The sequence below is a fragment of the Gorilla gorilla genome, chromosome 9 (assembly GCF_029281585.2).
Source record: "Gorilla gorilla gorilla isolate KB3781 chromosome 9, NHGRI_mGorGor1-v2.1_pri, whole genome shotgun sequence".
Classification (NCBI taxonomy): domain Eukaryota; kingdom Metazoa; phylum Chordata; class Mammalia; order Primates; family Hominidae; genus Gorilla; species Gorilla gorilla.
The window spans coordinates 99,069,103-99,086,484 of NC_073233.2; the positions used below are offsets into that span (position 1 = coordinate 99,069,103).

Consider the following 17,382-nt stretch of genomic DNA (forward strand, 5'->3'; position numbering starts at 1 on the left):
GCCATCCTGAAAACGTAGGTCTTTCTTGAAAAGTTAATATTGTGAAAGCTCTCTATTAGAAGTGAAAACACAGGCATTCCAATCTCCATGCTGATACTTTAGTTAAAAAGCTGATTAATTCAAGTTTTCACAAATGGCTATGTAATTACCTACTGTAAAAAGGAGTGACCTCATGATCATCCATTGATTTATCCTATATTCCATGGAATTTTAAACTTAAATTCTAAATTCTAAATTAATAGACATGAGAATGTTTCTTCTGGAAGATGTGATTCTAAAAGAAAAAGAAGGAAATATTTTATATGTCTAACTTTTAACCAGGAATTGTGGGAGATTTTCAACGTTTAAGAAACTGTTTAAGAAGTTTTCTTTATGATCAAAATATGTTTATTGTCTCAATTTCTGAACCAATAATTGGCTTGTCATTTTAAAGCCTTAACAAAGTTATTGTGGCAAAATATTTTCTTGAAAAATAATGCATCTAATTTTCGACTTCCTGTGGCCCTACTACTATCCTTGCTTCCCATAACAAAGGTACGAATGATATAGAACGTTCTGCTCTTTATCTTTTGGGGCCTATATAAACTTGGCAAATGCATGAGAGAAGCAGCTGCAAAGGTGATGAGGGATTTGGGCTGCACAGCATGGTTCCTCTGTGGCAGATGGAATGTGTCCTCTTCTGCCTGACCCATCACTATCAGTTTAACAATAAGGCAACATCATAACAGTTATTACAGTGATTGTCAGCTTCAACTCAGTTGCACTTGGCTTACAGGGTGACAGGTAACAACCATATAAAGCAAGTAGAAACTCAGCATTTATTTCTAAAGGTTTAGGCTGAAATCAGCACTTTCAATCACTTATGCAAGTTGAACCTTTGCCTCAGCTGACTAGTTGTTGAGTCTATTCTAACATAAATAACATAGAAATATTAGTGTTCTCTTCAAAAATGTTAAGATTCATAATACAAGTCCAGAATAGCCATGACCATACCTGGTAAAGGAAAGCTGTTTTATTAAATTGTTTCCAGATTTCAAGTTACCAAAGAACCCTTGTATTAGTGAAAAACAAAAGAGAATCTATATTTAAGGAAGAGATTTTAGATTTATGCACTTACTTAGAAATGTATCTAACACTACTGTGTATATTCTATATGTTTGTTATTAATTCTTTATTCATTTGGGGAGGTTGAATTGAAGGTATCATCATAAATCAAAGTAATTAGTAATTACAATATTGTTTCTAATTCAGTCATGTGTCCCTTACAGTGGGGATACATTCTGAGTAATGCATTGTTAGGTGATTTTGTCATTGTGTGAACATCACAGAATGTCGTCGCACAAACCTAGATGGGATAGCCTACTACACACATATGCTATATGGTATATGGCTCTTAGGCTATAAACCCTATAAACCTGTACAGCACATTACTGTACTGAATACTGTAGGCAATTGGGACACAATAATGCTTGTACATTTAAATATATCTAAACATAGAAAATGCATGGTTAAGTAACGATAAAAAAGATTTGAACAATGATATACTGGTATAGGACATTTACCATGAATGCAGCTTGCAGGACTGGAAGTGACACTGGATGAGTCACTGAGTGAGTATTGAATGAATGCGAAGCCCTAGGACATTATAGTATTGTAGAATTTAGAAACATTGTACACTGAACCTACACTAAATTTACTTAAAACATTTTTATTTCTTCAATGATAAATTAACCTTAGCTTCATCAACTAAGGTTTACGAACTCCTTCATAAACTTTTATATTTGTTTGACTCTTTTATAATACTTTTTATGTACAGCTCTCCAAAAAAAATTTTCTTTCTCTTATTCTTAACATATAAGCTTTTTTCTTTTTAATATTTTTATCTTCTCTTTTACTTTTTAAACTTCTTTGTTAAAAACTAAGACACACACACACACTGGCCTAGGCCTACAACTGGTCAGGGTCATCAATATCGCTATCTTCCACCTCCACATCTTGTCTCACTGGAAGGTCTTCAGGGGCAATAACACACATGGAACTGTTTTCTCCTATGATAACAGTGTCTTCTTCTGGAATATCCCCTGAAGAACCCACCTAAGTCTATTTTGCACTGACTTTTTTTTATAAGCAGAAGGAGTACACGCTAATATAACAACACAAACATAGTATAGTAAATATATAAACCAGTAACAGTCATTTATTATCATTATCATGTATTACGTAGTCTACATAATTGTATGTGCCATACTTCATACAACTAGCAGCACAGTTGGTTTATTTATATCAGTATCACTGCAGGCATGTGAGTAAGGCCTTGTGCTATGATGCTACAACAGCTATGATGTCACTAGGTGACAGGAATTTTCAGCTCTTATAATATTATAAGACTGCTGTTGTATGGTCTTGACTGAAATATCCTTATGTGGTGCATAACTGTATATAGTGCATATTAAAAAACTCACAATATACCCATTATTTATTGAAGAAATACTAACATTTCAGTAATAAATTGGGAATGGAGGTCAAATTCTTCCAAAGAGGTCAGACACTTTCTGGGTATTTCATCTGAAGATATAGTGTTGACCCAGGACTCCTCCTCTTGGTCAGGAAGACAAAAATGGCGTCTCAATTCTGACTCAGGCACCTATCACTGTGATTCTGTTGTTCTGTCCTCCTCCCCTAAAATGCAGTTAATTCTGGATGCGGGCTGTGACAATGGGAATTGGTCAAGAGTTTAGCTCATTAGATGTAGAGAGGCCCTTTGCCTGGGAGTACAAAGAAGAGTCAGATGACCAGGTCTCCTAAGATATGGAAAACATTCATTGACCTCAGGACAAAATCTGTCTCTCTCTATTATGGCCTAAAAGGTGCAAGTGAGGACACAGTTTTTACAGGGCTGGACCCAACCCTCTTTACTCTTTGTGACTAACCTAAAAAAGGACATAACTGACCCCTAATAATCTCTCTGTACTTAACATTGCCCTCATACCTGCCACCAAGACCACAAGAGTTAGTGATTTCTCAGCAAACACTTTGGGCATTCAGGAATTTCTTTTCATATTTCCATCCTGTAGCCACTTCCCATTAAGTCAGCCTGAAACTGAGAGGGAACAGAGAAAACTCACCTATGTCTGCAATGCCTGTTGTATCCCATTGTCTCACTTTATTTTTATTTTCAAGTTCCAACACGGATGGGTCATTATTTTAAGATGGAGTCAGAGGAAAATATTTGAAGTTAGGTCATAACTCAATTTAGCAGATTGGTTTAAAATCAGAAATAGCTTTCAGCAGCTAAAAAAATATGTTCAAAGTATTTCCGTACCTCAAAACAATTCCTCTTTAAGAATAAATTAATGGGAATATTTCATTTAAATACTTTGTGGTTAAATTTTCTTCATTTTTGTGTTAATATTATTGAAAAATATTAATTTTGTCTGCTAATTACTTTAAAACATAATCTGTTTTCATATGTACTATAAATTGAGTTTTATGTTTATATTTCTTGAATTTAAAATTTATCGTTTTTGAATTTCATTGATTATAGTAAAAAATAAATAATATTTTAAGTGAAATAATAAAATTTATACAGGTATTTGAGAAATAGAGCAAATAAATGCAAAAATATCCTTGTGATACAATATCACAAACTACACTTTTTTTTAAAAGTCTAGGATGGTAAAGTCTAAGAAGAAGTCTAAGAAGAAAAAGATTGTAAAGATAGATTTAGGTTTGAATTTCAGCATTGTTACTTACAAGCAGTGTGACACTGGATAAATCAACTAACCTTTTTAAGCTTTGGCATTTTTATCTGTAAATGAAGATGATAGAACCCATGTTTACAGGATTTTTGCAAGATTAAAGCAAGAAACAGTATTTGAAAAGCTTAGCAGAAGTGCAGAGAGCATAAAGAATATACAATAAAAGGTAGCAATTTTTATTAAATTCTGTTAGTGTATGAGGACACAGTAATTGAATGTAGGAAGAAAGGGAATAACATTTACTGAGAGCCTACTAACATAGATGCTTCACACATCGTTTTATTATTATTATTATTATACTTTAGTTTTAGGGTACATGTGCACAAGGTGCAGGTTTGTTACATATGTATACATGTGCCATGTTGGTGTGCTGCACTCATTAACTCGTCATTTAGCATTAGGTATATCTCCTAATGCTATCCCTCCCCACTCCCCCCACCAGACATTTATGCAGCCAAAAAGCACATGAAAAAATGCTCATCATCACTGGCCATCAGAGAAATGCAAATCAAAACCACAATGAGATACCATCTCACACCAGTTAGAATGGCAATCATTAAAAAGTCAGGAAACAACAGGTGCTGGAGAGGATGTGGAGAAACAGGAACACTTTTACACTGTTGGTGGGACTGTAAACTAGTTCAATCATTGTGGAAGACAGTGTGGCAATTCCTCAGGGATCTAGAACTAGAAATACCATTTGACCCAGCCATCCCATTACTGGGTATATACCCAAAGGATTATAAATCATGCTGGTATAAAGACACATGCACACATATGTTTATTGTGGCCCTATTCACAATAGAAAAGACTTGGAACCAACCCAAATGTCCAACAATGATAGACTGGATTAAGAAAATATGGCACATATACACCATGGAATACTATGCAGCCATAAAAAACGATGAGTTCATGTCCTTTGTAGGGACATGGATGAAGCTGGAAACCATCATTCTCAGCAAACTATCACAAGGACAAAAAACCAAACACTGCATGTTCTCACTTGTAGGTGGGAAATGAACAATGAGAACACATGGACACAGGAAGGGGAACATCACACACACATTGTTTAATTTATCCCCTCAACAACCCTATGCAATAGGAATAATTACTAACTCTGTTTAATAAATGAGAAAACCAAGTTCAGATAGATAAATACCTCATCCATTGAGTGTGCTTGACTTGAAAATTCGTTCTTTTTCCACAATTACTCCATGCCGAGCAGTTCCAATAAACCAGCCATCTTTGTGCACAGTTCTTAGAGTGAAACTGCAGGTGTGTTTACTTGTCCATTGTGCAGGGCAAGTGATAGCAGTATGGGTGAATATGTTACAACTTTCTGTTTCCTATTTCAGAAAGCTCTCTGTCCCATTAATTTTAGGAGAAATATAATTCCAAAATCTACTTCTCAAATGAAATAAAAAAGGATATAGGTCCTCTTCAAGGCCCATCAGACAGAAGGCAGGTACATGGCCTAAACTCCGACAGTTTTAGGATTTTATGTCTTGAGGTAGGGGTGCACATTGTAGGTTTAAAGTTGGTTAATTATCTCAGAGGCAGCAATAGTGGCTGCAGACAGACCAAGTTCATTAGCTGTGAAACAATCTTCATGTTCCCCACTTTCTAATTTTTGTCCTTTCAATTTTCTCCTGTACCCCTGCCTCCTGTTGATTCTGTGTTCACCCTTTCATAACCACCCTTTCTCTTAGCCAGTTTCTTTCTGTTGCTTGCAATTAAGAGACCTAATTCTCCCATACTACTATCACTCACCTATTTCTATTGATCTTTCTATTCCTAGAGTGTCAGTACAGAATAGGGTTAAAGACCACAAAGTTTGGAGCCAAATTCCAAGGGTTCAAATCCCACATTCATTGATTTCTTTATTACTAATTTCCTTATTGGTATTGACCTCCTAGGGTTGTTAACAAAAATTAAAGCAGTTATTATTTGTAAGGTTTTTAAAACCACATCTAGCACATAATATGCTTTATATATAAATTTACTACTATAATTTATGTTCTTATAGTGAAGTGAAGAACTTCTAACAGTAAAATTGTAAATCCAAAGAAACTTGTTCATTATTCATTCTTCTGTCTCCCATTTGCTTCTTCCAAAATTCCAGACACTTCCCAGATAGAGAAAGCACAATTGAAGGCTAAGCACCTGTCTTGCTGAATGATTTATAGGAGGGCAGTGCACCAATCTCACAAATGTGGAATTGCTTTTTGGCAGTGACTCAGTCTTACTTGACAATTACATAGTTGAAATAGCATGAATTTGGTACCTCCCCACACACCATTAGAGCAACATGTACTTTGTACTGCTTATTTGGACATAATTGTAGTAAGCCTTGCTTTCACGAACAAACCTGCCTGATGTCTGTAATTCTTGCTTTGTAGGGCTTCCAGCAGATCATCTCCATCACAGGCAGATTGTTCTGTGCAGGAACATTCAGTGGATTCCACAGCTGTGCAAAAATTAAGTTTGTACCCTGCTCTATGCACTGGCTGTCAAGAAAAAGAACAGTCTGACTTTTCCATGACCTTGTTTGGCTTTAAAGTTCCCAGACACAGGGTTACTCAGTACTGTATTTGTGACTTCAGCCTTGAGCCAGATATGTTGTGCCTGTGGGGTGGTCACTGTTGTGTTTTGGGTCACCAGGCCAGCTGTAGCATTGACTTCAAAATCTTCAGAGCATGAATCCTATTTTCTTCCTTTTTCATTCTTTTATAGCTCAGCTTCTACCACCCCTTGCTCACTGTAAACAGTGATTTCCCTTGCTTTTATTTGCCTGCTGGCCGATATGTATAGCCTTGACTGGTTTTCTTTTGGATCAGACTTTCCCTTATCTACTATGTTGCTGTTTTATTATTTATTGCCAGAAGTGTTCTGTCCAGATGTGCTTTGCAGATGAAAATATATCACATGAAAAATAGCATGTTCTAGTCATTCTTTTCAAATAATCATGATCTTTGTTTATAAGGATCTTCCCTGAAACTCCCAAATCACATCTCTGGAGTTCTTAAGCTAGATTTTAAGTAACAACGAACAGACAGAGAAGCAAAAAAGATGAACAGAGATACATTTCTTGTATCAAACAAGCAGAGCCGAGTCATCAGTTAAAGCACTCAGTAAAGTGCACAGCACAAAAAAGCATTTCAGTAAATATTTGCTGAAAGAAACAATGACAAAGGCTGCGGCTTCTGCTCAGAAACACATTAGAGGGTGATAGAGTCTAAGGCATTCTAGTGTTTATTGTCTTAAATTGTATGTTTTAAATATCGTATGATAATCGCCAGTAATAATAGATACAAGATGCTAATTGCATAAAAATAACCGTTGAGGCTGAACAAAGCAAATGGTAGATGTTTACAATATTTATGAACAATAGTCTCTGTCTTTATGCTAGAATAAGACTGAAAAGGGAAAGGAAAATTGCAAGGTGAAGTATCATTTGGCTACAAGAAAGTCATTTATCATTTTAGTTGAGAATTTAGATTGTCAAACTCAATAAATGAAATGGTCAATTGATATGACTCCCATCTCTGATGCATAGCGTCAATATGTAGTGCCTAATTAGGTATTCTCAATGAAATTATTTCTATAAAGTGTATTTTATAGAACGCACAGTGAAATTTTTGAAGCCTCCGTGGATTATTTCAGATTACCCTGGGACTTCTTGTTGCAAGTCAAATTTCCAAGGAAGAATCATGAAATGCTGAATGCTTTAGCAAAATGAACTTTGCCCCATGAAAGACAGTGTTACGTATGCTATAATTCTTACAGAGATACCTCATTTGAGAGCATTTCAGGAGATAATGAAGAAAGTATGCCTTGGGATACAACATTTATTCCTTTTCCAGTAGTGACATTTATAGTGTATTTCAGGCATGACCACTGCCTTTTGATACTGCTCGGTGTTGCATACAGATACCTTTCCCTGCACCGTATTCTGAACAGGGAGATGTAAGGAATATTCAATGTTAGCTCATAAACATGGACCATATGGTGTAAAACATGGTGGAATAAATTACTGGTGATCATGGTCACTTTTATTTTTGAAGAGGCTTTTGTATAGATTTGTTAATTCTACTGAGTATAAATTCAAGTGTCATATATAAGACTGGTTTATCTTCCAATAACTGGTTTTATATTTTAAACAGTGCCCTTTTAAAATATGGATTTTTACCCTCAAACTCCAAATTACTCTAATACCTAAGTAGGAGAAAAAAGTGTGAAGAAAGTAACAGAAAAATCTATGTAATATATTCTCATTAACTGTATAATATGAATTCAATTTCATATCTTAAAGCAATTCATTTAAGGCATGAATACATTCAGGATACAAAGTTCCACTTATGAACCTAATGAATTTTAGTGACTGTATGTCCTTGTAAATAAAATCTCAATAAAAGCTAGCATAAACTTTGCTATTCTTTGGTATAGATCATTAATATCTAATGACAATAAGGTCAAAGTTGAAGGCTTAGGCATTATTACAAGTCAAATTCCAAGGCAAATTATTTATTTGATGACGTATGGTCCAACTGAAAATTCAACTGTCACTGAGGATTTCAGGGCAAAATTGTCATTCAGAATATGCAAATTACATATAAGTCAAATGATTTCACATCTGTATCCCCTTTCAAAAAATATCTTATTGAAGCAAATATTATGGATTCTTTACTAGTATTAATCAAAGATAGTATGGAATTTGTAAAATGCAATTATAATATTAAGTCATGATGATTAGATTCTGTATATTTTGAGGGCCAGATAAATTAGCATGCTCATATAAATGTGACATTTTATTGTACAGAGAATAAAGTATGAAAGCAGGGTGATGAATTTTAAAAAGTTAAAATATCTGAATTCAGATTCAGATGGTGTTACTTATCAGGTTGATCATTGTGAGCTAGGCATTCACTTTGAGACCTTGATCTATATTTCTAAAATAGTTAATATAGTATTTCCTACAAGAGAGTGTTGTCAGAATTAAATAAGGCAGTATTATCTTTCTTATAATGAAGTCCAAGTGATTAAGTTTCCATAAAGTAAGATATTGATATCTTTTATTAGTAAAAATGTTAAGTCCTTTTTACCCCTTATACTACCCAAATAAGTTTAAATAACCTCTAAAGTTCCCTCAGATTAAATAAAATCTTATTTTACAAAAAGAGTAAGTAATCTGATAAGTTCCAGCTAAATAAAATTCTAAGGTAGTCTTTACTTTCACTTGTAAAATGTTTTTCTATATACAGGTCTCCAACTCAGGCAAATATAGTCTCTGCAAAGTGGAACTCAAAATATTAACGAGTCATTGCAAGAAAGAACACAGTGTAAAGGAAATTTGGATGGGACTGCAAGTAAAATCAATGAAGACTATCCAAATGTAGATCCTGGAGGTAATGGTATAGCTATCATACTTAATCATTTTAATTTATCTTTATTGACTCATTGGTCTGTGTTTATTCTGTACTACATTTCTGCCAGAAAGTCCATATTTTTTTCAGACCACATAATTATTCTAATATGTTTAAGTATGAAGAGTTATTTCTTTGTGCTATATTAGCTTGGGGCCTGAACTGAATAATGAAGAAAGTGCTAATGCAAGCAAAATCCAAAATAAAAATGTCTCTTTCACTGTTACAGGAATACAATCTGTGTCTCTTACATCAAGAGAGACTTAGTAAAGTACTCTCCAAGAATACCATTTTGTACCAAGTTCAAACCGGAGGATCACAAGTCTTTACATGTGACTTAGGAAACAGGAAGGAGCAACCAAACCAATCTAAGTGAGGCTTCATTAAGGAACCCCAATTTCATTATGTTATGAGCCCTGATTTAGTCACTGGTGAGTTTTATAGAACTCAGCTATATTGTTACTTATGTAATCTATTTTCATTAAATCAACACATCTTTCAGATAATATGGGGAAGCATAAAACAGAGTCCTTATTCTCAAAGAGTTATAATTTAGTTGGATAATAAGCACAGTTAGGAAACATCAAGCCAAATTTATTAGATTAAAAAATAAAATGGGAAAAATGATATTGCAATTCAGTGGTTAATCATATCATGAAGTCATTTATGAGTTCAAAAAAATTTGAAAGCCTACACTGTGACAGGGAGTTAGTACAATAAAAAAGCCAGCTGAGTGAGAATATTTAGCTATAGAAACAGATATTTTATGCAGACTGGAAGTACATTCTCTGCTATATTGAGATATAAGACATATATCTACATACGATGTTTGAACTTTAAAAAAAAGCATAAAATAGGAAGCATTCATTGAATAAATTCAGTTAAAAAATGGAAAAGAGATGATAAGATAATGGCAATACTAGCTTCAGTATATTGAATGACTATATTAATAACTAATGTTTATTGAGTACTTACCATGTACCAGGCATTATTCTCAGCACTTTCATATGAATTTATTTAATCCATGTATAATTTTTAAAGTAGATATTGTTTTTAACCCAAATTTAATCATTGAGAAAATTAAGAGATAAACATTTGAATGAGTTCCTTAACTCAAAACTCAAATAGCTCATAAGTAGTAAAATTGGGATTTGAATTCAGCAAATTGGACACCAGGGCTCAGAGTCACCTCCACCAGGTATAGTGATTTCCTCACAAGTGAACACAAGGTTTAATAAAGGTTTTCAGACTCAATGTACTTTTTAAAACACAAGTGGAAAATACTGCCTCATTTATTTACGTTCACTACCTTTTGTTGATTAATTCATAGTCTCTTCCATGTTCTAACAACAGTGACAACAGCCCATATCTCAAATTGGTTGTAAAATGTGGTGCTAAACCTTGTATTATTTCAGATCATCTGTATTTATAAGAAATTACTATAGTAAAACTGGAAGAAGTTGAGAGAAGGATGCTGCTGCCAGAGAATATAGAGCAAGGGAGGAGGTAAAAGATTCAGAAAAAAAAAAGAAACACTTGAAATGTGAAATTACCAGAGCATAATTAGTGCTAGAATCTTTAAAAATATAACAGTAAGCACTATACCTAATTTTACTTTTTGGTCAATAATTATGATCTATGCTAATCTATGGAAACTATTATATATTTACATGCATATGCATCTATTTAATTGTGAATTGAAAAAAAAAAGACTTTTCTACTAATCTCTTTTTCTTCTACAGTCACCTCATCATATGAGAAAAATAGGAACGTTACAGCTGATGCTATTTCAGTGATAGCACCCCAAAAGAGGGCACTTAGGGAAATAACTCCAAGTCAACAGAAATATATAGCATATAATCAGAGTGCTGGAAGGCTTAAGGTTCACTTATTCTGTCAAGATTTCAGGCATTCCTGGTTAAGGGTTTGGTCTCTCTTTTAAGCCACATTGTTGCAGATCTTTCCAGGGGATTGATACTGCCACTTACAGACTTTGCGGAAAGTGTTCCAGTAAACACCATTTGGTATATATAATAGGTAGCCCTTTCTTGTCACTAAACACCACCTTCAATTACCTCTCTGTTGTCTTTAAAGACTTGTTTGCCCTCCCTTCCATCACTAATTAAGAGCTTAAGAGTAAAGTAGACAGAAAGAGTTGTAGGAGATTTTTTCTTTTTTGATAACAACATATTCTTCTTCAATGTCATATTGTTTATTAGAATCTGAAGTTCATGATGGAAGAAAGCTTACAATTAACTAAGACCCACCTACAATTTACTTACAAAACATGTTTAACCTATGTTTTCAGAGTCATGCAAAGAGGTTAATGGAGTATATGCATGGATAACCAATGTAGCAGTGCTTTGAAATTCTTAAAGATGATTGGAAATATAGTAGGGAGAATAAATCAAAGTTTATAATAATACATAATGTTTTTATAGAAGCGTTAAAATATAGCAGGTGTACTGCCAAATATATTTGCTATAAGCATATGTCGGAAATTAGACAACAGAAGATGAAAGGGTTTGATTTTCTGAACTGACAATCAGTAAAAAAAGACTAGGGGAGTTTGAATTCTAATATGTCAGCATGAGAAACTCCATAAACCCATTCAGTTTCGGTGGTCTTAATATTTCCTGCTTGCTGGCTCTAAAGAGCCTGGGCAATCTGGACAAGGAAGATTCCATAGCACAGTGCAACAGCTTTACTAAGAAACAGTCAGACTGCTTCCTTAAACGGGTCCCTGATCGCCTGTCTTCTGAATAGGTGAGACCTCCCAAAAAGGGTTGCCAGAAACCTCATACAGGAGAGTTGTGGATGGCATCAGATAAGTGTGCCTCTGGCATGAAGTTTCTGGAGGAAGGAGCAGGCACCAATCTGCTGTTCCGAAGCCTCCACTTGTGATACCCACATGAACAGGGTCTGGAGTGGACCCTCAGCAAACTGCAGCAGACCTGCAGAAGAGGGGCCTGACTGTTAGAAGAAAAACAAACAAAGCAGAAACAACAACATCAACAATAAAGACCCCACAAAAACCCCATCCAAAGATCAAGTCAACAGCCTCAAAGATCAAAGGTAGATAAATCCACAAAGATGAGAAAAAAACAATACAAAAACACTAAAAATTCCAAAAGCAAGGATGTCTCTTCTCCTCCAAATGATTGCTACACTTCTCCAGCAAGGGCTCAGAATGGTACTGAAATTGAGATGGATGAAATGACAGAAGTAGGCTTCAGAAAGTGGGTAATAACAAACTTCACTGAGCTTAAGGATTATGTTCTAACCCAACTCAAAAAAGCTAAGAACCATGATAAAATATTACAGGAGCTGATAACTAGAATAACCAGTTTTGAGAGAAACCTAAACACCCCAATGGAGCTGAAAAACACAGCACAAGAACTTCACAATGCAAACACCACTATCAATAGCCGTATCAAACAAGCAAATGAGATAAGGCAGGCAGACAAGATTAGAGAAAAAAAGAACAAAAAGGAATGAACAAAACCTCCAAGAACTATGGGACTATGTAAAAAGACTGGATCTACGACTGATTGGAATACCTGAAAGAGATAAGGAGAATGGAACCAAGTTGTAAAACATGCTTCAGGATATCATCCAGGAGAACTTCTCCAAACTAGCAAGACAGACCAACATTCAAGTTCAGGATATCCAGAGAACCCCAATAGGATACTACATGAGAAGATCTACCCCAAGACATATAATTACCAGATTCTCCAAGGTCTAAATGAAGGAAAAAATGTTAAGTCAGACAGAAAAGCCAGGTCACCTACAAAGAAAAGCACATCAGACTAACAGCAGACTTCTCAACAGAGACCCTACAAGCCAGAAGATATTGGGGGCCAACATTTAACATACTTAAAAAAAAAGAATTTCCAACCCAGAATTTCCTATCTGGCCAAACTAAGCTTCATAAACAAAGAAGAAATAAAATCCTTCTCAGGCAAGAAAATGCTGAGGGATTTCATCATCACTAGGCTTGCCTTGTAAGTGCTCCTGAAGGAAGCAGTAAACATGGAAAGGAAAAACCATTACCAACCAATACAAAAAGACACTGAAGTACACAGACCAATGAGATTATGAAGCAACTACAATAACAAGTCTGAAAAATTAACCAGCCAGCATCTTGACAGCAAAATCAAATTCACACATAACAGTATTAACACTAAATGTAAATAGGCTAAATGTCCCAATTAAAAGACAAAATGGCAAGCTGGATAAAAAGACAAGACCAGCCTGGCACAGTGGCTCATACCTGTAATACCAGCACTTTGGGAGGCCAAGGCGGGTGGATCACGAGGTCAGGAGCTTGAGACCAGCCTGGACAATATGGTGAAATCCCATCTCTACTAAAAATACAAAAATTAGCCAGGCATGGTGGCATGTGCCTGTAGTCCCAGCTACACTGGAGGCTGAGGCAGGAGAATCACTTGAACCCAGGAGGCAGAGATTGCAGTGAGCGAAAATCATGCCACTTCACTCCAGCCTGAGCAACAGAGGGAGACTTCTTCTCAAAAACAAACAAACAAAACAAGGACCCATTATTGTGCTGTATTCAAGAGACATATCGTATATGCAAAGACACACATAAGCTCAAAATAAAGGGATGGAGGCAACTTTACAAAGCAAATGGAAAGCAGAAAAAAGCAGGGGTTGAAATCCTATTTTCTGACAAAATAGACTTTAAGCCAACAAAGATCAAAATGACAAAGAAGGGCATTACATAATGGTAAAGGGATCAATTCAACAAGAAGAGTTCACTATCCTACATATATATTCATCCAATACAGGAACACCAAGATCCGTAAAACAAGTTCTTAAAGACCTAGAAATAGACTCCCACACAATAATAGTGGGAGATTTTAATATCACACTGTCAGTATTAGACAGATCATTGAGGCAGAAATTTAACAAAGATATTCAGGACTTGAACTCAGCTCTGGACCATGTGGACCTGATAGATATCTACAGGACTCTCCACCCCAAAACAAGAGAATATACATTTTTCTTGGGACCACATGGCACTTACTCCAAAATTGATCACATAATTGGAAGTGAAACACACCTCAGCAAATGCAAAAGAACTGAAATCGTGTCAGTCTTCTCAGACCACAGCACAATCAAATTAGAACTCAAGATGAAAAATCCACTCAAAACCACACAACTACATGGAAATTGAACAACCTGCTCCTGAATGACTTCTGGGTAAATAATGAAATCGAGGCAGAAATCAAGACATTCTTTGAAACCAATGAGAACAATGAGACAATGTACCACAATCTCTGGGACGCAGCTAAAGCAGTGTTAAGAGGGAGCTTTATAGCACTAAATGCCAGCTTCAAAAAGCTAGAAAGGTCTCAAATCATACACCCTAACATCACAACTAAAAAAACTAGAGAACCAAGAACAAACAAACCCCACAGCTACCAGAAGACAAGAAATAACCAAGCACAGAGTGGAAATGAAGGAGATAGAGACATGAAAAACCCTTCTAAAAATCAACAAATCTGGGAGATGGTTTTTGGAAAAAAATCAATAAAATAGATATAAAGCTATCTAGCTATCTATTGTCTTAGTTTATTTTTGTTGCTATAACAAATTAACACATTCTTGGGAATTTGTAAAAAATAGAAATTTATTTATCACAGTTCTGGATGCTGTGAAATTCAAGATCAAGATGCTAGCAGGTTTGGTATCTGGTGAGAGCCCCGTCTCTGCTTCCAAGATGATTCCTTTTTGCTACATCCTCCGGGGGGAACAAATGCTGTGTCTTCAAAAGGTGAAAGGGCAAATGAAGGCTTAAGCTAGTTTTCAAATTGTAGTAGACATGCCACTTTAATTTTTTTTTTTTTTTACAAATTTCAGCTTATTCTATGCTTTTCTAAATCATGCATCTTTTCTCCTCTCTTCACTTAATTATTCTTTCAGCCTTATAGCTTATACCACCTCTGTGTTATTTAAACTATTATCTATAATGTTCACAAGATACTTTCGGAAGAAAAGAAAGCTGTCTGGTAATGTATTTCCCACTTCCTTTGTTAAAAAAAAAAAAATCACCCAGAATGTAAATATGTAAAATTGGTAGTTTTACTCTTCCATGCTGTTTGACTTCAACTTCTAGGACACTGAAAAGTATCATTTGATAAATTTTACCAAAAGCTCATTCTGCTCTCAATCTCTGAGATTATAAAATTTGAATGAGGTTTTTGTGGTCTTAACCAAATTAATAATCAGTTTCATAACGGAGAGCTTTATTTTGTACTGTCTCTGGGGGAAAAACAATTATTTTTATAAAATAATTAACTTTGTTTTGGGGGAGAAATTAAAGCACTTGATGGCTACATGCCACTATTTTACAACACACTGGGGACTAGAGAAGAATGAATTGATGTTCCCCAAAAATCTATTTTTTCAAATGATCATCGTAACATTTCCTGTACATACCTTTCTAATTATTTAAAATCATGACACTTTTAAATTTCATTATCCCCAGAAACAGAAATTCATCCAAATGTCCTCTTATTTACTATTATTATATTTTTAGGCTTTATTTTCTAGTACAATGATAATGATAATGTGATGATATGTTACTTAACCACTTTTAAGCTATTCTTTATATTTTTATTTTTTGGGAATATAAAAATCATTTCTATCGAAACATTCATGTTTGATAAATATAAACCACCACATGCTAAAGACATTGGAATATTATATTAAAAGCTATTTAATATCAAATAATATTAAATGATCAATTTCTTTCTTTAAAAAACCTTTAGAAATGTAAAAATCATTAAGAATACTATGGGATGTATACTAAAATCATAATTAACTTAGCATCTCAAAATTTTGAAATATACTTAAAAATGTTTTCCTCATTGTTTTCCTTTGAAATTACTCATCAAACCACTTGCTGACCCTACAGTGAGAAATACTAAGCAATGATATTGTATTAGGTCATTCTTGCATTGCTCTAAAGAAATACCTGACACTGAGTATTTTATAAGAAAAGAGATTTAATTGGTTCATGGTTCTGCAGGCTGTACAGGAAGCATAGCTCCATCTGCTTCTGGGGAGGCCTCAGGGCACTTCTGATCATGGCAGAAAGCAAAAGGGGAACAGGAACCTCACATGGGTAGTACAGAAGCAATAGCAAGAGAGTGGGAGAGAAGCTACTACACACTTTTGAACAACCAGATCTCTTATTAACTCAGAGCAAGAGCTCACTTATCACCAAGGAGATGACCCAAGCCATTCAAGAGGGATCCACCCCCACGATCCAAACACCTTTTACCAGTCCCCACCTCCAACACTGGTAGTTACATCTCAATATGAGATTTAGCCAGGGACAAATATCCAAACTGCATCAGATATAGAGAAAAGAATCAGCTTGTATATACACAAGGCTCAAACACTAGAAGAAAACAGATAGAATCAAAACCCAGTCTATATATCAGGTAACTAGGCAGTGACAGCTGGATCAGCATACGCACACACAGATGGCAAATATCAGTGTAAGACTCTGAGGAGCCTTGGCAATTTGAAGAGAGATGTTGCCCAAAGGGAATAAGAAAATACAATAGCGCAAATAAGAGAAGCCATTATTTGATTCAGATATCTTCTGTCAGTAATTCTTTTGAGGATCTGGGCCACTTTAATAAAATTTTGTCAGTGTAAAATATTTGACCTTCTTTACTGGGCCACTTATAAAATTTATTTTGTGGGCTCTGCAGACTGGATAAAATTTTTTTGAAAGTTACTGGCCTTTTATCAAGGTTATTTGTGGTAGGTTATAATCTTCTATACTGGAACCTGCTATTTCACTGGTTGTATATGTTCCAAGTCACACATTTTACACAAATAACATTTAAGGGCTTTTAAAGGCAGTGACTCTGACTTTAGCATTAATATGGTTTCCTCCATGAAAATATCTGTAGAGGAACATTAACAAGTGACATTGTTCTGATGAATGTATTTAATTGAAATTATTAAAGTGCAGTTACATTAATGTCTATTCAGCACTTCCAAAAATACATTATGAAAAATAAAAGACCTTTAAAAGTCCTTCATTAAATAATATAGAGTCCTTGTAAGATATTATTGATCTCAGATTTGGTAAGCTTTTTTCTAGATTTCAAATGATTTAGGATGAATAACATCTGAATAAATTTAGTGTGATTGCCTCA

General features: G+C 34.8%; 1 long non-coding RNA gene across 1 annotated transcript in view; it reads left to right on the forward strand.

The window, feature by feature from the left end:
* The first annotated feature begins 237 nt into the window (after positions 1-237).
* LOC129525351 (uncharacterized) overlaps positions 238-17,382 on the forward strand; it is a 69,876-nt gene continuing 52,731 nt past the window's right edge. Inside the window, exons 1-3 of the long non-coding RNA XR_008669603.2 lie at positions 238-534; positions 9,020-9,163; positions 9,411-9,612. This is a non-coding gene — a long non-coding RNA (uncharacterized lncRNA). The remainder of the gene's footprint in view (positions 535-9,019; positions 9,164-9,410; positions 9,613-17,382) is intronic.